This window comes from Tyto alba, unplaced genomic scaffold, assembly GCF_018691265.1.
Source record: "Tyto alba isolate M040663 unplaced genomic scaffold, T.alba_DEE_v4.0 Super-Scaffold_28, whole genome shotgun sequence".
Lineage (NCBI taxonomy): Eukaryota > Metazoa > Chordata > Aves > Strigiformes > Tytonidae > Tyto > Tyto alba.
Window position 1 is genome coordinate 18583780 of NW_024881302.1, and position 25601 is coordinate 18609380.

Sequence of the window (25601 nt, forward strand, 5' to 3'; positions counted from 1 at the left end):
GCTGCTCGCCCTGCCTGTGCCCCCCCCCCCACCCCAGCCCCCCGGGGGTGCTCGGGGCGGTGGGTGCTCTCAGCGCTTCGCTGTGCGCTCGCAGGCAGGCACAGCTTTGCTTTGCTTCGCTTTGCTGCTCGGCGCACGCCTGCAGGGCAATTTCAACCCGGTTTTGTTAAACCCCAGAAAATGAATTGCAACGGAGCAGGGACTTGTCGACTCGGCTGAGCCACCCTAAGAGCTGCACCCCCCCCCACCCCCGTCCGTCCCGTTCCCCCCCCCCCCCCCCCCCCCCCTCCAGCGACCGAGCATCCCGGGGCGGGGCGGGCTGGGCTGGCCGGCGGCTGGGGGTGGCTCCCGGTGCCGCCCCTCCACCCCCACCGCCCGCCCCGGCCCACGGCCGGAGCCCGCTGCCCTCCGCCGCCGGCGGGACCGGGACCGGGACCGGGGGCCGTGCTGGGGCCCCCGGGCCGGCTGCGCCGCGGGAGGGGCCCGAGGGACGGCGGAGCAAGTGAGCGGGCTGTGGTGGGGAGCTTCTCCCCCTCTCCTTTCCTCCCCTTCTCCTTCTTTCCTCCCCCCTTCCCTTCCTTCCTTCCTTCCTTAATTCCTTCCTTCCTTCCTTCCCCCCTCTTCTCGCTCTCCCTTCTCCCCCCACTTCTTCCCCGCGCTTCCACGGGGGTTCTCCCACGTCGCCCGTGGCTGTTGGGAGCGCAGAGCTGTGCTGCAGGCGCCTGGGAGGGAGTTGCAAAACATCTCCTGGCTTTGCAGCACGCTTTTTTTCTTTTTTTTTTTTTTTTTTTTTTTTTCCCCCTTACACTTGGAGTAGCTAATTGGATAGGAAAACACTAACTGCAGGGGTGGGATTACTTCATGCTCTTGCAATGCTGTTTTGCTCTTCGATTTCAGTTCTTTCGCGTGAAAAGAGTCTGCCGGGCAGTGCTGTCCCAGCCGCCTTCGGAGTTTGGAGAGAGGTGGGCAGAGGCGCCTTTTTCCTAGCAGGTCTTCACTTTTATGGGAGATTTCGTTGTCTCCGTGGCTGCGTTTGGTTTCAGAGGAGATTTGCTCTTTTGAATGGTGCGTTCAGCGGGTCCTGTGGTATTCCCGGTGCATTGCTGTGTGCCCTCAGGCTTCCTCATCTGGCAGGTTAATTCCATCACTATGGCTATTTCTCTTTTGTTTCAAGGAGATTTCCATAGAAAATGTGGGATCGGGATCCAGTGAGGTGGTGGTGCTAGCAGCGGGCTGTTTCCTTCCCAGCCTGCCGGCTGGTGTCCTGGCCCTTGCAGCCATGGGTTGTCATGGTGTGGAGCAGCTCTAAGGTCTGCCTTGTGTCCCCGCCCCCCCCCCCCCCCCCCCCCCCCCCCCCCGAGAATATTTTTATCTTCTCTTGCTGCAAGTTGGTTTTCCTTAGGTTTGTCTGAGAATGGGGGGACAGGGAAAGTTGTCATATAGGTGGCATTGAAATTCAGCCAGCCAAACCAGCAGAAATGGCTCCCCTAAGAGTACAGTATGTCCAGATGCGCTCCTTGAAAAGCTTATTCTTGAATATGAGCAAGAATTTAAGTGTCGTTTTGAAGAAAAAAGACTGAGGAGGCAAGTCCTGGATGTTGATTCTTTTAGGCCAGGAGCCAGCAGGATGCTTAAATGTGGGGGTGAGCAATGTGGGGCTGGTCATTGGGTTGACTGGATGCATGCTTGCCCGGCTGGACAGTGTGCAAGTGAAGGATGGGTTTGCATCAGTCTCCTGCTCAGCTTTGCTGTGTGTGTTCGCCTTCAAAAGGGGATGTCGAGTGTGGTGCTCGGGAGCAGCCCACTCATCCTTTCTATCCTTCCCCTACAGGTACTTTTTCTTGCTCTCAACTGACAAAGCAGTAAAATAGGGAGGGAGCTATTTGTCTTCCTTCTTTATTGTAAATATTTTACCTGTCAAACAGTAACCCTAGAGATAATTAAAACCAAGGAAAGTTGCTTTGTACATCTTAAACCTGGGCTTCCCCTGATGGTATCATCCTCCGGGGTGCAGCTGTTTTGCTTTACTTGCCTGAATTAATTGGAGTACTGAGAACTCCCATGAGGTCCCTGGAAGTTGTCCTGCATTTTGAAGAGTTTAGAACTTGCTGAGTAGCTGCTTTTCTTCCCTAAAAGGTAGTGCTGTTAGGTGGGAAACTTCCTATCCCAGCCTGTCCCTGGGGATCTGAAAGCTGACATTTGTAGCTTTAACCCCACCAGCAGTGGTTTTGGTTGATATATTTTTTTTTTTTAAAGTTGCTTGTCTCATCTAAAGTTATGAATACTCAGTATTTCTCATAATAGTTGCATGAATTCGCTTATATCCCTTCTCCCCTTCTCTGAAGCAAAAATCCACATCAATTTTGATGCTAACAACAATCATTCAAGTGCTTCCCAGAGCCAGGGCACCTACAGTCCGTTAGTGTTTGCACGCTGGAGCTCTGTCAGTCTTGGATGGTCTTCCCCAGTGCATGGAGGGGGGGCTGGAGGTGTAGGGAAGGCAGATGCTTTTGGTGAGGCTGCTCCATGCTGCAGAAGAGCCAGAGCCTCTGCAAGGAAGGTGATGTAATCTTGGTGTCCCTTCCTGGACAATAGCTTCTTGTGGGCTGCGGCATCTCCTACCCTGTGTAGTTCAAGGATCTCTCATACCTTTTTCAGTGATGTCTGCTGTGATGTTAATGGGGAGCAAGTTTTGATGTTCATCTGGGTGAGAACTTGGTGACAACCTATTTTGTGTTTCTACAGCATAATTAAAACAGTGGTCAGAAAGGGGCGAGATGCTATCCTCAGTGTGGCAGTCATTATGGCAGTGGGTCTTTTAATTATCAGCCCTTTACCTCCAGCGAGTTATAACTTGAGAGCAAGCACTCTTTTTGTTAGCTTAAGGGATTTAATTTTTTTAAGAGGGCAAAGAATTGTCATTTGCACAGGGCTCAGCCAGAGTCATTCTCGTTTACTTTGCGAGGATCTCAAACTGCGTTACACTTTGCGGCATTGTTAACGTTGGGAATTGCAGGGGAGCCCCGCAGGGCTGGGGCAGAGGAGCATGTGTCTGGAGTCAGCAGCAGTGTGGCTGGGGAAACCTGGGCAGCGCTTGGAAGTGTAACTGCAGGGGATGTCGCTTGTGGTGGGGAGCTGAGCCAAAGCGTAACGGAGAGCCCCGTCCGCCCCGGCTGCCGGCAGCGGGAGCTGGCGCGGGCACGGGGACGCCCTTTGGTGCACTGCTGGCAGTGCCTGGCTGCTCTCCGGCTGCAGCTGCCGCTTGTGGGGCTTACGTCTCTCCCAAAAGGAGAAATGTGTGTTGGCTGCTTCACCAGCCCTGGGCTGAGCTCAGTGTCTGCGGCAGCAAGGGCCAGGGCTGTGTTCAGCTTGGGGTGGAGTTTCTCCTCTTTAGAGCCTGCATCCTCTCCAGCCTGTTCTTGCCCTTCCCTTCTGACATGCTTCAAGTTTTTCCCTGCTTTAACACTGAGATGTCATTTAACACCTTTGTGGTGAGATGTGGCAGATGAGTGACGCTGTATCCTTCTGAGGCTGTGTAAAACGCCACAGCCTGTTTGATGGGGGGATGCAGGCACTAAATCAGGAAGGGACAAGTGCCAGCCCCTGTGGCTCCTGGCCCTGCTGCTGCTTTCCTGCATCCCCATGCCTGCCTGTTCAGCAAATGCTACTGGAGCCTCCCACTATTTTATGTGGTTGTCTGAAAACCACAGAGTTTTCTGTGTCTCGCTGGGTCAAAATAAGAGCACATAGGCCAAATTGTCCCCTCTCACTGAGAGCTGGAGCACTGCTTGGTGTTTTGAGGATGCAAAAAGGTATGAAGAAAGGCCACGTAGCTGAAGGATGGGCGCAGAGCTGGGGGACAGCAATGCCGTTTCAGTGGTACGGAATTGGCCTGGGCAGAGTTACAAGGTGGGCTGGATGCTGTTGCTCAGGTGGAACCAGTTACTGTGGTCTCTGCTCCCCATTGGCTTCTGGTTAGGTTGGGAGAGGGACCTCTGTGGCTGGGGCCATCTGATTCCCTCGCTGCTCCCCTTCCTGAAGGAAGGGTTGACAGGGTGTCTGGCTGCATTGAAGCTGTTCAAGCCACGCTTTGCTTAGCCATGTGTTGTCACTGAGGGCAGGGGACGGGATGCAGCCAACTGGGATCACCTCGTGGGTGACCTCACTCCAGGATGGTGCCCGTGGGCAAGGCAGTGCAAGAGCACAGGCCCCCCTCCTCTGAGGAGTGAGGGTCTGCTCTGCCAAGACCCCTGGCACGGGCAAGGGGGATTGTCTTGTGCTTGGGTCCCCTTCAGAGCGATGGCTGATGTTCAGTGGTGTCTGATGCTGAGAGCTGCCCACTGGTGCTCACAGCCGTGGGTGAGCAGGTCTGGCACAGCTTGCTCTAGGTGGAGTATTTGCACTAGAGAGCCCAGGCTTTCAAAAGCTTTAATAGGAAGTTACTTTTTGTGATAAATTGATGGCTTCATTTTTTTGACCTTTGAAAGCTTTTCAGGCATTAGCTACATGTAGGAAATGTACTTTTCCATGCTGAGAAATGATGAGTTCTAGCTCTGAAGCAGAATGACCGATGTGATCTTTTTTTGGATGTCTAGCAGAGCTCATTTAGCATGAAACAAGGTTTGGGTCCTGGACTGAGATCCTCTGCTTCAGAGAGTCAGTGTCTGCGTGACAGTAGAGTTGAAAAGGGGAACCAGGAGAGTTTAGTAGAATTGGTTTATTTTGATGGCTGTGAAGGTCAGAGAGAGACACCAAGGCACAAGGGCTTCCAGACTTACAGAAGTGTTTTGGCAGTCGCTGAAAAGTAGCTTGAGGGGAAAAAAGGAAATGCTAAAATGCTGGAGGCTGAGAACTGCTTGATCCTGAGCCCCTTGGTCCCTGGGGCTCCTCTCATGCTGTTCTCATGGCAGCGGTGGCTGGCCACTGGGGGTCTGGTCCTGCCGTGCTGAGCAGCATGCTGGCAGATGCACCATGGCTCTGTGTGCATCGACAGAGCTGTCACGGAGCTGTCATTTCTTCCTTTAGCATTCCTTTACCTTCCTGGGGGCGTAGTGTCTGTACTGTCCCTGTTCTGGGTGCTTTGGGGTTAGCATTTGTAAGCTTCCTCTCCCAAATGGGAGGCAGCAACCTGCCTATCCTCCTAAGAACTTGTCTCTGTTCCCCCTGCAGCTGCCGTGGGTTACAGAGTACCCAAATGAACGCCCCGTGCGTGCCTGCAAGTCACTACGGTGCTGGCACCCAGCGTGGTTTTGGGGAGTTGTGATATAACGTCCACAGTATAAAACCCTGTTCTTGCTCTGTTTTTATTTGCAGGACCTATCTGGGATCACCATCACCTCAAGGTGCTTAGTGCTGGTGCAGTGCAGCAGACTCAGCCGCCCCAGAGGACGACTCTGCCTCTCCGGGCATTCAAGGTGACACTGAGAGCTGCCCACGTGTGTAAGCATGCAAGTGGTAAGTCAGGCAGGGTGGCTACCTGCCTTGTATTTAGTGTTTTGTAGAATGATAAGAGTGTACACCTATGGACAAGAGACCCCAGAAGTCCCTCTGAGATAACTGTTGTGCTTCTTTGCAAGTTCCCCTCTTTGCCATATATTGGTGTGTCTTTGATTTGGGAAGAGTGCAGTTGCTCTCTGGCTGTGCTTGAGCTTCTCCGATTGGGCCTTTTATTTTCTCTGCTATTTTGTTTCGAAAGCATCCCTTTTCAGCAGTGCAGAGGGGAAATTGGACCAATGTCTTCCTGAAATGCATTTTTTGGGTTATAAGCTGAGTATATCAGTCCTGCTTATTAACCTATATATCAGACTTGGTTGGGGACTGTAAGGCATATGCACACAGAAAAAAACCCTGTGACTTGACAGCAGATGCAGGCATTTGGTTTGCTCTACTAGAGGCAACCCTGCAATGCCACGTGTGTGTGCAGGTGGCCAGGAATCTGCCTGGAGTGACTGAGCTCCAGACTTGCCTGTAGCCTGTGAGGACCACAAACAGTCTTCTCCTTTTTTTGTCAATGTTTTTTGTCATCTGTGAGATGAGGAGAACAGTTTTTCCCAGGTCCCCAAGAGCAGAGCTGTATAGACCTTGTTAATGAGTGATTAGCAAGTGCTGGGAGGCTTTTGGCTGCAGGGTAAAGGGGAAGGGGGTGGGCTATGTGACAGCAGTAACTTGAAGTCTTTTTGTCCCTGCTGTTGCAAGCACAGAGGAAAACCTCGGCTTGGCCTTGAAGCAGGAGCTGTGATGTTACTGTGCCATAGGTGGTGGTACACATCCCCATGAACAGATGACTTAGTGATGCTGGGTGGGTTAAGTCACCCAGGCTGCAGGTGATGCTGAACCAGGAGTGTTTAAACCCCTCTGTGCTGCAGCCTGCTTCCCAGTGGGTAGCAGCAGGTGGATTAGGGTACCAGCCCTGCTCCCTGCTGAGCAACAGGATTTTAGGGTGTCATTCGGGGGGGGGGGGTTTCCCTCCTTCCCTCCTTCCCTCCTTCCCTCCTTCCCTCCTTCCCTCCTTCCCTCCTTCCCTCCTTCCCTCCTTCCCTCCTTCCCTCCTTCCCTCCTTCCCTTCATCTCTGAAACCTGACAAAATGTATCTTCTCCTTCCCAGGTGTGAGAAGAGATGATCTTGCTGGGGCAGCTTGTTCCCCAGGCTCTGAAGCTGATACGTGCTGAGTGAATGCCGGTGTAGCCCTGTTTGGGACTTCCAACAGTGTCTGTGCATTACGCTGTAGCGGAGGTGAGATTACCATGTTAAATACACTAATCCTCCCAAAGGGCAAAATGTAATCTGGGGAGGTGGCTCTTCATGGAAGTAATTAGGAAGGATTGTTGCCAGTGTGCTGGTCCCTCATGTAGGAGGTCGGGACTGACACCAGGGCAGCTGGTAGCTCTATGTAGTGGCTGATGACTATGAAGAGGGGAGGTGTGAGAGCGTTTTAGTGAACTGCTGGGCAGCTCAATAGGGTGTTTCTTGGGTTTAGTAATTATGGGGCGAAATATCGCAGGACAGCAAAATCTCTTAAGTGCTGTGAAGCTTTACGGTGAGTCTGGATGTCCGAAGTTGTTCTATTCATTCAGAAAGAAGAGATGAGACATGGGTTTGTTATTGAGGATGAGGAAACCTGCTGTGCAGGTCTGGCCGAGATCTGCCTTGGCTGGGGCATACCCGCTTGTCCTGGCGCCTGCTTTGAAGAGGCACGGGGAAAGGCTGTTCTGCACACAGGCACCTTGGGCTATTGTTTCTGGCTGGGCCAGGTGGTGTTTCTCCCTGCTCTCTTACAGCATCAGGTGCAGATCGCTTCCCAGGGAACAGCGCTCTAGGTATGTGGATGCTGGCTTGGGTTTCCTCCGGTGCAAAATGGGTTTATAGGAATGTGCTGAGCTCCTTTATAAAACAGCTTGAGATCTAATGAAAGACATCACTGTGTAAGAGAAAAATATTGTTAGCAAGTTACTCACATTGTTAACGAGGTCAGATCATTGCCTTTTAATGAAATTAGTTTGTTTTGCTCTAATCAGTTTTAGTAGCTAGAGTGCTTAATAATTACTCATGTCCTTATGGAAGAGATGGGACAGCGTGAATATAGCTGCTGGCAGACTTCTCTGACTTTGCAACGAATTGTGCAGATTATTTTGGGAGGGCATCTTTCGAGATGCACAGTGCCCCTGGAGTGATGCTGGCAGAACCCAGCTTCAGCCAGGAACAATCATGGTCTGTAGCATGGCTCCTCTGTAAAGAGCTGTCTGTAGGGGTGTTCAGAGAAGCATTAGCAGCAGGAACGTTTTTGGACTCTGCTGCTGTCTTCATTTTTACAATCCCATTTGACATGCAGCATGCTAGGTATCTCTCCCAACTCTTCCTTTTTTTAGTCTGTGTAAATTGTAAAGACCCCAGGGGCTGTCAAATGTATCTGCTCTGTAAAACAGAAAAGGTCCTCCTAGGTATTTGCGCGTCTAGTATCTTTTCTTTGGTGTGTTGTTTGTTTGGTTGTTTTTTTATCCTGATGTCAGTTGTGTGTTCCTAAAGAGGCAACCTGTGGCAGCTGGGTTGGATGGGCAGGGCTGGATGCAGCTCAAGAGGCCGGGGTACTGAGAGCCACTGCTGTGGTGGTGACTTGGCTTGGCAGAAGTGATTGTCAGCAGGCCATGCTTTTCCTTACCGGTGTGATGGCTGTGGATGTGCCTTCTGCATATCCAGCTGCTGCACAGCAAGAAAGGAGCTGTGATGATGGGCAGCAGCAGGCACCTTCTCCTGTGCCTCGCTCAGCTGAATGCAGGGTGGGCTGTGAGACGGCAGGACCTACAGTGGTCTTAATCTCTCTTGGAGACCCGTACCTGTAAACTGAGTCAGAGTGTAGCTTCTGATCAAAAGTCAGGCTGAAGCTGGCCACCCCACACATGCTGGAGGTGAGTGGTTCTTCTCCAGCGTCTGCCTGGCAGCTCCCTGGGAGCGTGGTGGAGGGATAGCAGAGCTGCATCACTGTGGAGCTGTTACGGGAAACAGCTCCTGCCAGCACTGTGACTTCCATTCCGTTGTGCTCTTCCTTCTCCTTGATGGGTCCTCACAGGAACCTGGGTCAGGCTCTTTGAATGCGCACAGCTCAGCAGCTTATACTGAAGTTGTCCTTTTCTGTGAGATACTTTCTGCAAAAGGATGAGTTCATGCTGGAGCCCCCAGCTTTCCCTCCCCTCAGTCGACTTGCTGACTTCAGCTAAAATACTGTTTTCTTGCTGTTCTTTCCCTTTTCTTCCTAGTATTTTCTTCTGGCTCAGCTCAGATGTATTTTTTCCCCCTAAAACTGAGGGAGCTGATGTTGGGTAATGTCTGTCTCTTGGAAAAGTTTCGGGGTTATTGGAACTGAGGCAGTTTGTGGGCTGTCATCTCTGCACCTTAGGGTTTGCCTGTCTAACTGGTCATAAACAGTAAAGTATCACTTGTCCACAGTACACATGAGGCTTGCTGGGTGTGCTCCCAGCACGACCTGCATGAGGTGTTGGAGATGGCTATCTGATGGACTCTTCCCTAAATAAGAACCAGTGGGAAGAAATGCTTAAATATGAGTTTCTGCATCTGATGCTGTGCCTGTAAGATGCAAATCTAGCTTCGGAGCTTTGACTGCTGTGTGGACCTGCTCCTCTGCTGCTGTTTGTGTTGTGAAAGCTCCTGACAAACAGACTGAGGCTGTGATTGCTGAGCTGCCATCTGTGGTAGCCCTCCTGCTCCTTCCCATACCTTCGCTCTGATTTTCCTGTAGTGAATCAACTGAAGAAGCTGGACAGACAAGAAGCCGCATACTGGTGTTGTAAGGTGGCATTTTTAGTGGTCTAGTCCCTGGGATCAGAAGTACTGGTGTGGGTGCAGGGAAGGGACAGCTCCAAGACTCAGTGTTTATCCTTGATGAACTTTGAGACTGCTGTTGGCCCATTTTTCCAGCCTGTCAAGATTCTTCTGAATGGCAGCACAACCCCCCAAGACAGATTTAGTGACTTGGTATTCCTACTGGGTCATCTGCCCTTGCTCCCACCCTTTGTGTACTTCCTTTGAATGTCTCAGATAAGCGAATTGTTCCTTGCTCATCTGTGCAGGACCCTTGCCACCACTGCTTGGTTTCCAGGAAGTGGAGATGGACTGTTTGTGAGCTTGGAGGACATGATCCATGACAGCCGACTGGGTCTCCTGGACTCTTGTTCTCCCCACGACTGTGTCCCATGGGATTCCTCCAAGCTGGTCACTGAGCAGGCCAGTCTGCTCTCCTGGAGGCCAGGGCTGTGGTCTGCAGGCTAGTTGTCCTGTTCACCCCTCTTGGGACCCTGAGCTCCACCATCTCATGGCCACTGCAGCCAAGGCTGCTCATGACCTTCCCATCCCTGACCAGTTCTTCCTTGTTTGTAAGTACTAGGCCCAGCAGAGGATCTTCTCTCATTGGCCTTTTGCTCTTCTGTGTCAGTAAGCTGTGATCAAGGGCTCTCCAGAGACCACCTGGCTTGCTTGAGCCTTGCTGTGGTGTTCTTCCAGCAAATATTGGGCTTGTTAAAGTCCCCTGTGAGGACCAGGATCTGCAGACACGAGGCTTCTTATGGTCGTCTGAAGGTCTCGACTACTTTGTCCTGATCAGGTGGGCTGTTGCAGACCCCCACCACGATGCTGCCTGTGTTGATCTGTCCCCCAGCTCTCAACTGGCTCATCAGCTGTCCTAAGGCACAGCCCGTGCGCTCCAAGCAACTCTACCTCCTCCTCACCGTCCCACAGAGCCCATGTCCATCCATTGCAGTGCTTCGTCCTCTCTGCTGTCCCACCACATCCTGTGGTCCTGGTGAGGCTGTAGCCTCAGCCGTGCCTTGGACCTGCCTTCAGGCCGTGGAGGGAAGCCACGTCCCCCTGCAGCATCCTGGACTGTGGGGGCTCGAGCTGTGCTGCCGCTGCACCATGGGCTTCGCCTTTAATCGGTTTTGAATTTCCCACGTTTTAATTCCATTGAACGCCCTTAATTCCTGTGTAACAGAACAAGGAGAGCTCTGTACAGAAAAGCTCTGTTAGAGACGTGTATTTTGGCAATTCTAAAAATACACCTCGCTCGCTGAGGCTTGTGCGGGGTAACCATAGCAACGTAGCTCCAGGAGCAGGGTTAAAAACAATTGCACCAATTAAGGGGAAAATAGAGCTGTTAAAGCTTATAAAACCTAAACATTAAAAAAAACCCCAAACAATCAACAGACTGTGCATGGTGCTGTGGTCCATGGGCCACCTTGTATTGGGTCGATTGAGATTGTCCCCCTTCCACTCTGAAGGAGCATCCCACGTGCGTGTTGATAACCTTGTTGTTCCTGCGGAGCGTCCGCTCTCGGCACGCCCAGCCCTGCCTGTTGGTCCGCGTGATGCAGCCGCCCCGTGCACCCGTGCGTAAGGCAATATTAAACAACAGGTAGATGTGGGAATGGATCTTCTTGGGAGTGAAATGTGCAGGCTCAAAGAGAGCAGCCTGGCTGAAACATGGGGAGTGTTTTGAGGATAAAAGCGTGGTCTGAAGAACACTTCTGGCCTGGAGCACTGGCCTGTGTGAGGGGGCAGATGTGTGTTAAAATCTGTATGCTGAGCCAAAGTCCCTCAAAATCAGTGGTGATGCTTTCGTTGATGGATTAGCTCTGGGTTGGGAAAACAGGCCTGGTAAAAGCTACCAGATGAGCCTGAAAGTGAAGGGCTAATTTTTCTTCAAAATAAATTTGCTTTAATTGTCCTTGCTGAGCCCTGGCCGGGGTCAGAGGAAACCTCACTAATATGCTACCAGCCTGCTTGCTGGGGATGGTGGTGGGGAGTGTCTCTCTGCCTAGAAACTTCTACAGGAGCAGACTGGGCAATGTGGTCTTTCAGAAAGCTTGAAATAAAATTTTTTTTTGCTATGTCTCACAGAAAAATATGGAAGGATTCAGAATATCTCTTTCCAATACGCTCCAGGCTTTTTGCAGATGTTGCAGGTGTTTTCCCTCCCCAGCTGGCCGTGCTTTGCAACCCCAGCGTGCTCATGCTGTCCCATATTTGTTGAGTGCTGTGGAGAAGGGGGGTTTGGATGCAGATGTGCCTCTACCTGATGCTCTGGGAAATTGCTGATCCTGGAGCAGAGCGTGACGATGCTGCCTATCCCTGGGCTTGAGCCTGGGCTGGTGATGGTTCCTGCCCAGCCTGTTCTCGCCAGGACTACTCAGCTCTGGTCTTGATCTGTCCCACTGACCCTGAAGAGCCCCTGGAAGCTTCTTGCTGTGTGTGGAAGCACTGGTGAGGAGGACCCTGGGGGGGGGGGGTTACTGGTTGCTTGCTGGTTTTGCTTGTCCTGAAGTATACAGGCATTGCTGTGGAGGAAAGGTTGAGGTTAAAACTGTGCTGGGCTTGGAGCAGTGGATGCAAACCAGAGGTCTGCGGAGAGGAAGGAAGCGGGGGCCGTGCAGCTGCGTTCAGAGGATGCAGCGCCCGCTGAAAGGCAGCAGTGGGGTCCCCTGAGACAATTTAGGTGAAGGAAGCCGCGATGAAGTCACCAGTTTACTTGGCTTGGTGATGTCAGGAGGTGTCGTTAGCGGTGCTGGAGGGGATGGGATGAGAAGTTCACATTAAAGGTGTCAGGAGGCAAATGGGCATGTCTGTCTGGTGTGTGCAGGGCATGGGCTCTGGGCTGGCAGCCTGCCCTGTGGTGGCTGAGCTGTCCTGCACACGAGGTGGTCAGTGTTTAACGCCGCCGTTGTGAGAGAGGGATCTCCATGTTGCCCAGAACTGGTCCTTCCCCTCCCCTGGGTGCGAGGGAAGCCTTGTCTGTGCCTTGTGACCGCAGGCTAGGCTGGTGGATTCGGCGTGATTGCAGGCTGGCGTTAGTCCCTGGGGAAGGCAGGTGTGGGTGCCCCTGCGGCTCCCGGGGACGCTTGCTTTGCTGGACCGGGGAGCTCCAGGGGGTGGCATTGGTCCAGGGTGATGGAAGTGCAGCCCCTTGTGACGCTGTGGCAAAGTCTTCCACTTACAGAGAAGCTCTGGACAGGATGGGGATTGGAGTCTTTAAACTGGTTTAGGCATATTCAAAAAAATTTTAGCACGGATGTCTTTAGCTTGCTTTGAGTTATGTTTTGCATCAGTTTGGGTTAATGGAGCTGGAGGCCACACTGTAGTGTGTTTTTTTTGTTTGTTTGGGTTTTTTGGTGGTTGTTTTGTTTTGTTTTGGGTTTTTTTTGCATAGGTTAAACAAAGTATGCATGAAACTGTTTTGGAAACTTGGCCAGGCTGGAAAAGAAATAGAGCTGATGGCAGGACATGGGGGAAGGTTTGAGCACACCTGGTGGCAAAGCTGGCGGCACATGAAGGCACCAGGAGCCTTCCCAGGCTCTGACTTTGCGTCCCTGGCTTCTGGCCGGGGCTGGTTTGGTGGGTGAGGACTTGGCAGTGAAGCTGGTGTGGTGGGGATTTAACAGGGACCAGGCAGCTGTGTGCTCTGGTAGCATCAAGCTGCTGAAAGAGTGAATGGCTGAGCTGGAAGGACGTGTGTGTAAATAGCTGAGGAGTCATGCTGCGAGCAGACCTGGCCACCCTCAGAGCTGTGGGAGCTCCAGCGGATGCAGGTTTGGCTCAAAGCCTCGTTGGGTGGGAGGGAGGAGGGCAGCAAGATTTCACCCCACTCTGCAGGCTGCTTGGGAAGGGCTGTCCCAAGGCTGGTCACCTCTCTAGCTGTCATATCTTGCACATGTAGTGCAACTCCAGCGCAGTTCAGTACCCGTTTTCCTGCATTACTTTGCAGGGTGCAACATGTGTCTGTTCTGTCAGCTCTTTGCAACCCTTTGTCTGGTGGCTCTGGTGTGTGTTTGGTGTCCGTGTGCCTCTGCGTTCCCTTTAGCAGGAATGCTGTGGAAGTGAAATCATATGCTTCCTTCTTTCTATGGCCACCTCTTCCTCAGCGGCCATGGTCCCCTGTGAAATGCCTCTGCTCTTCCAGCTGAGACTGCAAGAGGGGCTGCAGGGGGATGATGTGTGTGTAGGGAGAGGGGAAGAGGCAGCATAAAGAGCTACAGTTCCCTCCCTGTGCGAGGTATAATGTCAAGAGGATTTCTTACAACGTGTGCTTGCCCTATTCCTGCAAAATTAAAATTAGTTCTAATTAAGTGGAGGTTCACCTCCACTGTGCATGCTGCAAATTAATGGATTGTACGATTAACTTATCTTGCAGCACTAGAGGTTCTTGAAAATTACTTGGAAAGAGATGCAGCCCTGTATGTGGCTTGAATTTTTAATTTATGTTAATAGTTCAGGTTAGAATTAATTAATTTTAAATGATGGACCTTTGATCTTTTCTTTTTTTAACCACTCCTGCTTATGCAGCTTAAGTATATCTTTCCAACGCTTCTCCCTTTGTAGTGAAATGAATTGGACAAAAATACATAATATGATAAAACTGTGCTACACACACCCTGAACCACAACTGTGGTAAAGCTTGTCTTGTCTCTGCAGTGCAGGTGTGGGCTGTGGAGCTGTGGCGCCATCTCTGCTGCTGCTGGTGCCCCTGCCAAGGGGTGGGCTGCAGCAAGATCTAGAGGTGTAGGGGAAGAAATTATGTGTTAATCTTGGCATGAGTTCTGGACCAATCTTGTGGCTTTTTGCTTGCTTTGGAGGTGGTAATTTGGGTTTGCAGTCGTGTGTTTTGAACATCTTTCCTGGACAGTCATCTTTTGCTGTTCAAGTTTCCCTGTTGCAATACCCACATGAGCACTAGCAGGTCACGCTCCTGTTTGGTTTACCAAGCCAGGGAGGACTGAAACTCCTTGGGGAAAATCCAGTATGACCTTTCAGGAAAACATGCATTTCCACTTCCAGGAAGCCCCTGCTGCTTGTGTGCTGCAGGCAGGGGTGTGAGGATCTGGTTATGACTGATTTGGGTGCAGCATGCTAATTCACTCTTCTGCTGGAGATAGTGTTGAACTAGCTATTTCATAGAAACATAGAATCGTATATGTTGGAAAAGACCTTTAAAATCATCAAGTCCAACTGTTAACCTATCACTGCCAGGTCCACCACTAAACCGTGTCCCTCAGCACCACATCTACACCTCTTTCAAATACCTCCGGAGATGGTGACTCAACCAATTCCCTGGGCAGCCTGTGCCAGGGCTTGTCAGCCCTTCTGGTGAAGAAATTTTTCCCAGTATCCAATTTAAACCTCCTCTGGCACAACTTGAGGCCATTTCCTCTCATCTCATCGCTTGTTACTTGGGAGAAGAGACCGACCCCCACCTCGCTACGACCTCCCTTCAGGCAGGTGGAGGGAGCGGTAAGGTCTCCCCTCAGCCTCCTTTTCTCCAGGCTAACCCACCCCAGTTCCCTCAGCTGCTCCTCATGAGACTTGTGCTCCAGACCCTTCCCCAGCTCGGTTGCTCTTCTCTGGCTGCGCTCCAGCACCTCAGTGTCTTTCTCGCAGCGAGGGGCCCAAAACTGAACCCAGTATTTGAGGTGCGGCCTCCCCAGTGCCGAGTGCAGGGGGGCGATCACTGCCCTGGTCCTGCTGGCCACACTAGTGCTGACACAAGCCAGGATGCTGTTGGCTTTCTTGGCCACCTGGGCACGCTCTGGCTCCTATTCGTCCGGCTGTTGACCAGCACCCCCAGGTCCTTTGCTGCCGGGCAGCTTTGCAGCCGCTCTGCCCCAAGCCTGTGGCCTTGCAGGGGGGTTTGTGACCCAAGTGCAGGACCCGGCACTCAGCCTTGTTGAACCTCGTACAATTGGCCTCGGCCCGTCGGTCCAGCCTGTCCAGGTCCCTCTGTGGAGCCTTCCTACCCTCAGGCAGATCAACGCTCCCGCCCAACTTGGTGTCATCTGCAAACTCGCTGAGGGTGCGCTCGATCCCCTCGTCCAGATCCTCGATGAGGACATTAAACAGAACTGGCCCCAGTGCTGAGCCCTGGGGAACACCACTTGTGACCGGCCGCCAACTGGATTCACCTCCATTCACCACCACTCTCTGGGCCCGGCCAGCCAGGCAGTTTTTTACCCAGCCAAGCGTACGCCTGTCCAAGCCGTGAGCAGCCAGTTTCTCCAGGAGAATGCTGTGGGAAGCGGTGCCAAAGGCTTTACTAAAGTCCATGTAGACAACGTGCACAGCCTTTCCCACATCCACTACGGGGGTCACCTTGTCATGGAAGGAGATGAGGTTAGTCAAGCAGGACCTGCCTTTCGTCAGCCCGGGGCTGACGGGGCCTGACCACCTGGCTGTCCCGTACGTGCTGCGTGATGGCACTCGAGGTGATCTGCTCCATCACCTCCCCCGGCACCGAGGGCAGGCGGACAGGCCTGTAGTTCCCCGGTTCCTCCTTCCAGCCCTTCTTGTAGACGGGCGTCACATTTGCCAACCTCCCGTCACCTGGGAGCTCCCTGTGAGCCGGGAGTGCTGAGAAATGATGCAAAGGGCCTTGGTGAGCACTTCTGCCAGCTCCCCCAGTACCTTTGGGTGGATCCCACCCGCCCCCGTAGACTTGTGTGTCTCTAAGTGGTGTAGCAGGTCAGTAACCATTTCCTTATTGGATAATGGGGGCTTCATTCTGCTCCCCATCTCTGTCTTCCAACTCAGGGGGCTGGGTACCTCGAGAGCAACTGGTTTTATTTGAGCCATTCCAGCAATGTTTTAAGATTAAAATAGCAGACCTCATCTCAGAAGTTTCCCAGTCCCTGCCAGAGCATTGACCTCGTGAGGCCAGCTTCAGCTGGAGCCAAATCTTCTGTGAATGGCTGTTTTCTCCCCCACAGCTTCTTTTCCCTGTGTGCTCCCAAGCTGTGGGGACCCATGGGTGTCTCTGGATCCAGCTCCACGCCTGCCCTCCTGGGTCTGTGTTGATGGCCCTCCTCCCGGCTGTCCCCTGGTCTGCTGCTGGTGGGAAGCTTTGGTTGCACCATTCCCAGCTTCTTATGTTGCACTGCACGGACTGGCTGAGCCTTCACTGTGGTTGCCATCCAGCAGACGGGTGTTTCTTGAGGAACAGGAGTGAGGTCTGGCTTTTCCATTCCCTGCTCGAGCCCTTCTATGCATATGCTCTGGTTTGCAGCTTCACAGGGCTGGTCTTTGAATGCTGGCTGTGGCATATCCAACTCAGGGAGGAAATTGCTTGTCCCAAAACTCACCATATCAGAATCCCTGCGTTCAGACTTTTGACTTTGAAGATGTGTCCCATGATGTTTTGCTTTCTGCTGCTGTTTGCTTTGGCTTGAGGTTGCTCTGTTTTCTGCACGTATCTGACAGTTGTGTTGTCCAGGGTGGTGGGTTTCTGTCTGGGAAAAACAAATGTATTGGGGGAGGGAAGAGCAGGCATTGAGGGTGAGCTTGTTATTTTCTGAAACCAGGTGAGTGGTATTTGGAAGAGGAAGCAAAAGGGTGATCAGCAATTCCTAGCAGTGGTCTTGCTCTTTATTTTTGTGGTCAGTTAATGTCTCTGAATTGGCAGTAGTGGCTGCTGCCCATGTGGTAGTGGAGAGCACAGAGGAGGTCTTGCAGGAGGGGGGAAGACATGCTGAAAGAGATTGCACATGGCAGTCTCTTCAGCAGAGTACCCTAGGTGGATTGGGCATATTAACCTATCCTGGTGCTGGTGTGATGCTGTTGGGCAGTTTTGGGGACCCAGCGTGTCCAGGAGAAGAGAGGCAGTTCGAAGCTCTGTAATGGTGGTGCTTTGGAGCGATAGCTGTCCCTCAGTGTGGGCTACCCCATGGGGTGGTGGCACACGGTTCCTTGTCTGTTTTGGGGCTGAGATGGGTGGCTGTCAGTGTGGGAGGGAGAGGTGGCTGGGGCTGGAGAAAGGGGCTCTGCTGTTCTGAGCCCTCTCCAGCAAGTCAGAGGGACTTTTCTTCAGCCTGCCAAGGTGGTGGAAGCTATGTCGCCTTTGGTGCAGATTTGTTTCTGCATTACTTGCTGTTCTAACATATGATTGAAAACAAGCTGTAGAGGAGAGGGGGCCAGAGCTTTGTAGTTGAGCTACTGGGCTCAGTCAAGAGTATTTCTTGGAGAAAAAGAGCATGTAGAGAGAGTAGATCTTGTTGTTGGTGATGGATTGCCTGTGGACCCAGCTCTAGGGTGCAGCTGTACAAACGTAACGTGAGGGTCACAACCTGTTGTGTCACTGTTCAGCGTAAAGAGCTTGGGAGCACCCTGTGGTCTGGCATCTGGGGAGGTTCTGGAGGTGCTTGCTGCAAACCTCACCTCCCGAAAGTGCTAGCACTCACCTCCAGCAATTGCCTTGCCTGTGCTGGCTCCGTCCTCCGGGGTGGCTTCCGCTGGGCTGTGGAGACAGTGGGCATTGCCACGGACACACTGGTGCATGTGGTCTGAACATTCATCCCAGGTGCTGGCAAGGGGCTGGTGACCAAATGGGCACGGGAGCCTGTTGTGGCACCGGCAGTCTGGGTCCCTGTGTGCTTGCTGATGTTCTGTTATTTCAGTGTGGCAACAGTGCCTCACTGGTGTTCTAGCTGAAGTCTTATGAAATCTTTATATCTTAAATGTGCATGACCTATTAATCTATCTTTAGGCACTGGGCAAATACAGAGGCGTATCGGATAAAACACTACAAATATTTGCAATTTCCTGAGAAAAGGGCTCAGTGAAGCTTGAGGTTTTGTGTTATGTGTGGTTCTTTCTTGCTCTGCTTTTCAGGTTCAGATCTTGAAGTGCTTGGCAGAGATGCGAGGCTGGTCTTTCACAGCCAGGGAATTGAAGGGCTTTGTCACCTCTGCCAGTCCTGTGCCTCACACTTGTGACTGTCTTGCAGTCTGCCTGGTGCTGGTGTCAGCCCATGATGCAGACAGATGCTGGCAGGCGGATGCGTGCGATGGATCTAGACTCCTTTTCCAGGGGCTGATACTGCAGCTACATGTGGAGTCCAGTAAAATCCTGGTAGCCTGGCCAAGTGCTTTGGGACCTAGTGCAGGGATTTCTGTCTTTCTGGACCATCCCTTGGGACTGGACACCTGGTAGGAGTGTATATAGAAATGATGTATGTATAGAAATACTGAGGAGTTAAGCATGCTCTCAATGTAAAGAGATGGCGTGATGAGGTGGAGGAATATGCCTTTCACGAGGGTGGGGATGGTGTAAGGTGTTTAGAAGCCAAGTTTTCTTCTCTGTCATGGAGAGTGTTAGAATAAGCCCCGTTCCTGAGAGCAGTCTGTTGGCTGGAGGGGAGGGTGAGGTGCAGGTATGTGGTGGGTGTGAGGGTTCTGCTTCCTCCCTCCTTGGAGCACCACAAATTGAAACCCAAGGATGTTGGGTTTCAGCCAGTGTTCATTGACTGACATGTCTGCTGCTGTGAATTTGGTAATCTCTCCATTCCACTCCTTTGAAACTTGAAAGAAATTTTTCTGTGCATCTACACCAAGCAGATGGGGTGAGATGGGAAATTTCCAACAGCTGAGAAAAGCTGTTAGAGTTGCTGAGGGATGGCGACGTGGGGTGCAGTTGTGTGCTGCATCATTTATAAAACCCAGACACTTAAAGGCAGGGAAGTGTACAGTTTAAAGACATCGTAAATCTTACCTCCACCCATATCGCAAACATGAAGCGTTTCCTTCATACCCAGAGCAGGGAAGACTACAGCTTTAAAGGATCATAAACTATCTTTTTTACTGTGACATTAAAATTCAAGCACAACTAGAAATCCTCCTGCAGAAGTGACAATTGCAACAGGTCTGATCCTGGGAAAAGGACTTAAGTGTGAGTAACTTGGCTTGGCACGATCAGAGGGATTACCTGGGGCCAAATCCAGTGACAGCAAAGTTGTGGGGGAGACGACATACGCATCTTGCCATAGACCTAGGTAGATTTTGTGAGTAGAATGGGAGTACATGCCATGTGTGTACATAGACAAGCTCGGGATGTGCTAAACCAGCAGTCTGTGATCAGCTGGGTGTATCTGAGGATGTTCCCACTTTCCCTTCCCTTTTCCCGTTGGAGCTGCTTGTTTGATCTCTCAGTTGAGCCCCGAGCTGTCACTTGTTCCCAGTTCACCATAAGCGATGCGAGATGGATTTGCCGTAGCCTCCGAGGCAGAGCCCAAGTGTAACAAGCTTTTCCAGCTAAGCTGTGCTTACAGAAACGTTCCCAAGAAATGATTTCTGGGAAGGCTTGGAAATTCAGTTGTAAACAGAGATATCAGAAACATGTAATTATATTATTCCTCTATTTCCCTTGAAATGATGACAGTGTTTCCAAGTGACAAAGCACTGCGGTCCTCCAAAGCTGGGGACAGGGTGTCATCCCCGCAGGGTGGCCTTGGTGGCCACCTTCAGAGTGGTGGCTGTGGCCCTGCTATGAGGCTTTGCTGAGATGATGGGCGTGCCACCCCCCCCGGGGGTGCCCTGGGCAGGGTTATATCAGCATCTGCCAGTGGATTTGGGAAGAAAATGGATCCTCTGTGTGCATCTCCGAGGATCCTGTTCATCCTGTTTGGTTAGAGCCATCCCTACCCATTGGGCTTGTGCTGAGGCTTCTCTGTGCCGCTTCCCTGGCCTTGGGGGTCATGTGGTGAATGTGTGATTTCAGGTTTGATTAGGAAAATTTCCAATGTCAGCATTAAAGTCAACATTTATGAAATTTCCTAAAATAGTGTTCAGGTAGAAATTCATACTTGCACTTCCTTGGTGTGTTTTCAGACGTGTCTCTCAACAGGCATATGTTAAGCTAGGACCTCTGATCCTTATAGCAAATATCATATTTACATCCTCACCCTCACATATTTCTCCCTCCTCTTCACGAGAGGGTGCTGATCATTGCATTGAAATTGATACAAAACTGACATTTTGGCAGTTGTTCTCGTCTGGGTTTAAAAAGCATTATATGCTTTGAGTGAGACCTTTGTAAAACTGCAAGGTCTTACTAGCTCTCAACAATCATCTTTGAAAAATGTTGAATTATTTTTTTTTTTTTTTTTGCTTTGGATTTCTTCCAAGCTGAGTGCTTTGGGCTTTTGCAGATGTCGAGAAGCAAAGACACAGATTACACTGGGATCACAGAGTGTTTAAGCAAAGCCTTCTGGTGAAGCCGCTGCTGCAGTGATACCCCAGCACAATCTGTGGCAGAAGCGTTTGTTTTTGTTTGCTGTGCTGATTTCCTATTGGGATGGGTAACGGCTGTTTGCCCAAACTGTGGTTGTGCTGTCGGACATAGCAGCAGAGATGTGAGCTGGGAGCTTTGCACCGAAGGACGTTGCGCACTTTGCACAGGAGAATTGAGAGCCTGATCCGGTCAGCAGCCGGACACACGGGGGGTACAAGTGTGTGCATCACTTCCTCAAGCTCCATCAGCCAGCTCTCCTGTGGAGTCTGGTGTGTGCCGATGGGTCCCAGGTGCTGGCTGGGTGGTGGGATGCACCCAGAGAGATGCTCCTCATACCTGCTGGTGGTGCAGCGCTCTTGGGAGAGCAGCACCCTCGGTCCCACGTGCTCGATGCCCCCGTGCGATTCAGCTCTTCTGTTTCCTCAGGTGCTGCGAGAAGGGGCTTTTAGGTATTGGAAAGAGAATTGCGTGACAGAAGGCAAAGGGTAGGCTGCACGGTTACCTTTGGACTGCTAAGGATGGAGAAGTCGGTGGGGCCACCTAAGGACAAGTTTGGGTGCTCCATCGGCAGTCTGAAAACAAGAACACACAGTGACGTGATCTAGGCTTACAAAACCATGAAGGTGGTGAGTCAGATGAAGGTGCGCCTGCTTCTCACCTTACTTCTCAATACTAAAACTAGAAGGTGGCAGTGAAACTAGCGGGTAATTAATTGAAAGAAGATGAAGGAAAGTGCCGCGTCGCTGAGCAGGCAGTGAATGCTTGGAGCTCGGTGCCGCAGTGGAGGGAGATGGCTCGTTTGAAAGGCATCCCCAGATTCTTGCCCAGCAAGTCTATAGGGTGGATCCAGAAAGGCCTCACCTGGCATATACCCACTGACATACCTCATCCCATAGTTGTGGATGCTGGGACAGGCCAAGGGGATGGACCATGGGGTGACCAGACTCCTGTGCTCTCCCGAAACAGCCTCTTTGGAGAAGGTTAGGGCTGAACAGCAGAAAAGCCAGGCATTTCTGGTGGGCTCTGTGGAGTGCTGAACTCTGCTAGGGGACATCCCAAAGGTCAGGACAAATGTCCCTAATGCAAGAACTTGCACAGTCTTTCTTGAGCTCTGCCCAACTGTAAGATGCGTCTGTGGTTACTGCCAGGCTAAACTTTACTCAGACTAGTTTTTGCCTTCTGTAGGGACTCTTGATTGTAGCCTGTAGATTGGATGTCTCTGCTTGTTAAATGAACGTATTGGGCTGCAGCAGGTTTCACTCAAGATATGCAAAGGTGCTTTGGGAGCCCAAACCCTTCAGAGAGTGGAACTTCTCCTTGCAAAGCCAAGGGGACACATGCAGGGGGCAGCTGGTGGTCCCTACCATATAGGTCTTTACCTGGTGCCAGGACCAGGGTTGGCAGAGCACTGAAGTGCAGCAGCGGGAGGAGGTCAGTGGAAGAGGAGATCTGGCCCAGGAGGAGCAATGCTGTTTACACTGGTTTTGTTGCAAGCCAGTGATTCGTTGCCAGGTTTAATGGTAGAGCAAAGCATGTTTACTCAGCTTGTTTGGATGGCTAACAACTGCTGGATAAGAAACTGTCAGATGGGAATCAATTAGAGGCTTCAGCTCTTGAGTGAAAGATTATATTTGACATCTGATGCCCTATGAAACCGAGTAAGGACAATGCTGCTATTTATATGGTTCTTTTCTGGTTCCTTCCCTTCTTCCCCGTCATCATCTTTGCTCTAATATTAGAGCTTTGACCCTCTGTGTGTTGCTCCCAAAGCAAGCTCTGACACCAACCCTTTCACGTGGTTTCTGTGAAGAGATCTTTGTGTTTGCAAGGAGCGGGGGGTGGGACAGCAGTACTGGTGGAACGTTACACCCCCTCTTCCCTTCTCTCCCTGGGGAGGAGGCAGCGATTGCAGAAGACTGAGTTTCTGCTGAGAAGAGCCCAGGGCAGGTACTAGTATGTGCTGTGCAAGTGGTTGTAGAGGGGGTTTGAGTGGCAGCTGGAGCCCGGGCTGCCCTGCAGCAGGGTCAGAGGGGTGGTGCTTGGGGGCTGGCTGCTGTTTCGGCTCTGGGTTTGCTGCTTTGGGTGGCATTGTAGCCTTTTACTCCTCTCCACTTGATTCCTTGGTATGCTGAATGGTGACATGACTTCACCCGCTTCTGCTGGGAGCCGTCTTGTCACCAGAGCAGATGAAGTCATCTTCCCTTGTGATGACGGCCCCTGGCAACGTATGCGTGGAGTGAGGTGGTGGAGGAGGGTCCAGCAGAGCAAAGGGGGGTGATGACTGTTACGAACAAAAAGCTCCTGCTGTCCTGGAGATCCTGCAAGACTCCCGTGTTAGGGGAGAGTCACTGTGAGTTCCTGTCACCATGACATCTCCTTGCCTAGGACTCGGCCAACCCTGCCCACCGTTGCCAGTGAGTGAGTCAGCAAGCAGTGACTCACTAAGGTCACCGGACCGTATTTACCCTCCAGACAGAGAGATTCCTGGCTGCATTTATGATATATCTTGCTTAAAAGCCTCTTCACTAAGTGGTGATACTTCCACCCTTGCCCCGGGCCTCTTGGCTAGGGTACTGGCAGGCTGCTGCTGCTGGGGAGCCTGCGGCACTGTAGCTCTCAGAAAGAAAAGCACATGTGAACCTGCTCTCTGTCCTGGAGAAATGCCCCATCTTATACTATGAGCATCCATGCAGAAATATAACGCAGTGGAGGAAAGGTTTGCAGTGGGCTTGTCTCTGCCCTGCCTTGGTACCACACTAACTGCATTAAAGTGCATTTCCCTTGAAACACTCAGTCCTGAACACAAATGCTCTTGTCATGAGTAAAGGAAAATCTTTTCAGTGAGGTAAAATAATTAGTTTGCACTTCTTACCTCAGGAGTTAATTTTGAGGCTGGCTTGAGGCTTACAAAACATGCACTTGATCTTATCTTAGCTTCTTTATCCCCGTTTCCTCCCTTTAATGCTGATGCAAAAAAGATTTTCAACTTCTTTTGACTTTTGGCTTTCTAGGTATGCCTAATGGAGGTAGGAAATCTAGTGGGAACTTCTTAGATATGTGGGTTGTTCTGTAGCATGTACGAGGCTGTAGTGTTGTCCCTTGTACGTCCTTTAGAAATAGCTTTTATATTTGAAGGGTCTTTGGTCCGCAAGCTGAAACCTACTCTTCTAGCAGGGGTGTGCTGTTAGGTTTGTCAGAACTGCGGTGGTCAAAGCCAGCCCTACCATCTCTATGCCTGGCTTGCTGGGCTCTTCCTCCTCCCCGCTGCGTGCCAGCGAGGTCTCTGCTCCTGGAGCTGTCTGTCCTGCTGCTGGCACATCGTCGGGCAGCGTGTCCTCCCCGCTGAGCTGGGGATCAGCCTCGGTGCCAACCATGAGCCACTCGTGCAGCTTGGCTCTGCAGCACGTTGATGTGGACTTGAAAGAGAAGAGGAGCAGGTGAGTGTGCTTCAGAAAAGGTACTGTGCGAGTAGAAATGAGATGTTGGTGGCAGACCAAGAATGGCTGGAAGTACTGGGGCTCAAAACCCGCAAAGCTGTCCTGCTTTTCACTGGTCCAGCCCCTCCACAGTGCGGCTGGAGCTGGTGCGCCTTGGTAGGGTACCTAGGAGAGGCAGGGTGACCTTGCTTGGTTGGGCAGATCACGTCACCCCTCTCTGCCCCGCTTTCCCCAGGACAGCAGACTTGCCTCTGCCCTGCCCTCAGTGTGTGCAGAAAGGGGTCAGGGATGAGCTGGGTCTGCTGGGCAGGCTGCTTGTGGGTCAGCAAGTACAAAAGTGCTTGTACCACTTTTGCCTTCTTCCCTGAACAAGGCTGTCCCTGTACAGAAATGTAGATAGCTGGCCAGGTAATAATTATCTGGGACAGGTATCCTAGTAATTATCCCTCCTGGGTGCTATTACACTGCCTGTACATAGCTTAACGTGTGGGGCAGGAGCGGTGAGGGCTGGGTTTTGCCCTCCTCTGTGTTTTTTCAGGGAATGCTGAGCATGTCCTGGCAGTGGAGGATGGCTGTACGCTGCCTTTGGGTATGGTGGCTCACAAGGCAGCCGTTCTGCTCTCCTTCCTGGTCTGCAGAGAGCAGCCCGTGCTCTCGGAGGGCACATCTGCCGTGGGGTGGTGGGTGTCCCATGGGAGCACTGGCTGGTCTCGCTCTCTTGCCTCATCCCGGGCAGCTGTGTGAGGAGCGGAGGGGATGGGAGGGCAACTAAGGGGGGATGCGGCCTCACTGCCTAGTGGGGTTGTGAAGCTTTCCCACTCCGGAGGTGTGCGTGCATCCCGAAGTGGAGCAGTGCCCGCCTGTGCCTCGGCGGGTTTGGAGGCTGGCCCTTTCTAGGGAGCAGGCGCAGGCTGGAGGCGGTGGGAGGCTGTCGAGCTGGTGGGACGCAGCCCTGCCAGCACCCAGCCCTGCCCCGAGCTGCTCCCCATGCCTGCCCACGGCTTCTGGCAGCTCCTGGGAGCCGCGGCAGTGCTGAGAGCTTTGGCAAATTTATGCTGTTGATTTTGCCTTAATGCCAACATCAGGAAGCACTCTGAAATAAATTAAGATGACGACTGGAGGAAAGCCAAAGCCTTTCCATGGCTTCTGCCGGAGTCACTCCCACCTGAGTGCTTAAGGTGTGCAGTGTCCCCGTGTGCCTCAGTCGGCTCAGGGCTGCAAGTTGGGCTGAGACAGGTGCCGACAAGCATCCCCTGGGTTCCCAGGGGATATGCCTTGAGTAAATCAGTCCATACACCTGTAAAATTGTAATTGCACAACTTAACAACAGACTTGCAGCTTATCCTGGTACAACTTCAAGATAAGAGTGTTGTAAAAGTTTACAGCTGTAATAAATAGGTCCTCCTGTAAGGACAGTGTTGTTCTTTCACACCACCGCTGGTCAGGTTTTAACTGGGATGTTAAAAATCATGGGCTTTCTTTAGCAAAGGTTACAGTCTGCTTTAAAGCTCCTGGTTAACTACACCTCTGCTGCTGCCAGTTCTTAGCCTGGCGCTGGCAGCCAGCGCGTCCCATCCAGGCTGGCAGCGCTCCCAGCAGCGCAGGCACGGCCA

The 25601-nt window shown here is 51.9% G+C and overlaps 1 protein-coding gene across 4 annotated transcripts in view; it reads left to right on the top strand.

The window, feature by feature from the left end:
• The first annotated feature begins 415 nt into the window (after positions 1-415).
• The window catches only part of LOC116964400 (ankyrin repeat and fibronectin type-III domain-containing protein 1-like), a 259270-nt gene continuing 234084 nt past the window's right edge, over positions 416-25601 (top strand). For 2 of the 4 annotated variants that reach the window (XM_033003975.2, XM_042798706.1), the window contains exons 1-3: positions 499-516; positions 5314-5454; positions 6605-6733. The gene's annotated coding sequence lies outside the window, so the exon portion shown is untranslated. Of the gene's footprint in view, positions 517-5313; positions 5455-6604; positions 6734-22478; positions 22499-25601 lie in introns of those variants that run through there. The other 2 variants (XM_033003974.2, XM_033003977.2) reach the window with 2 other exon arrangements.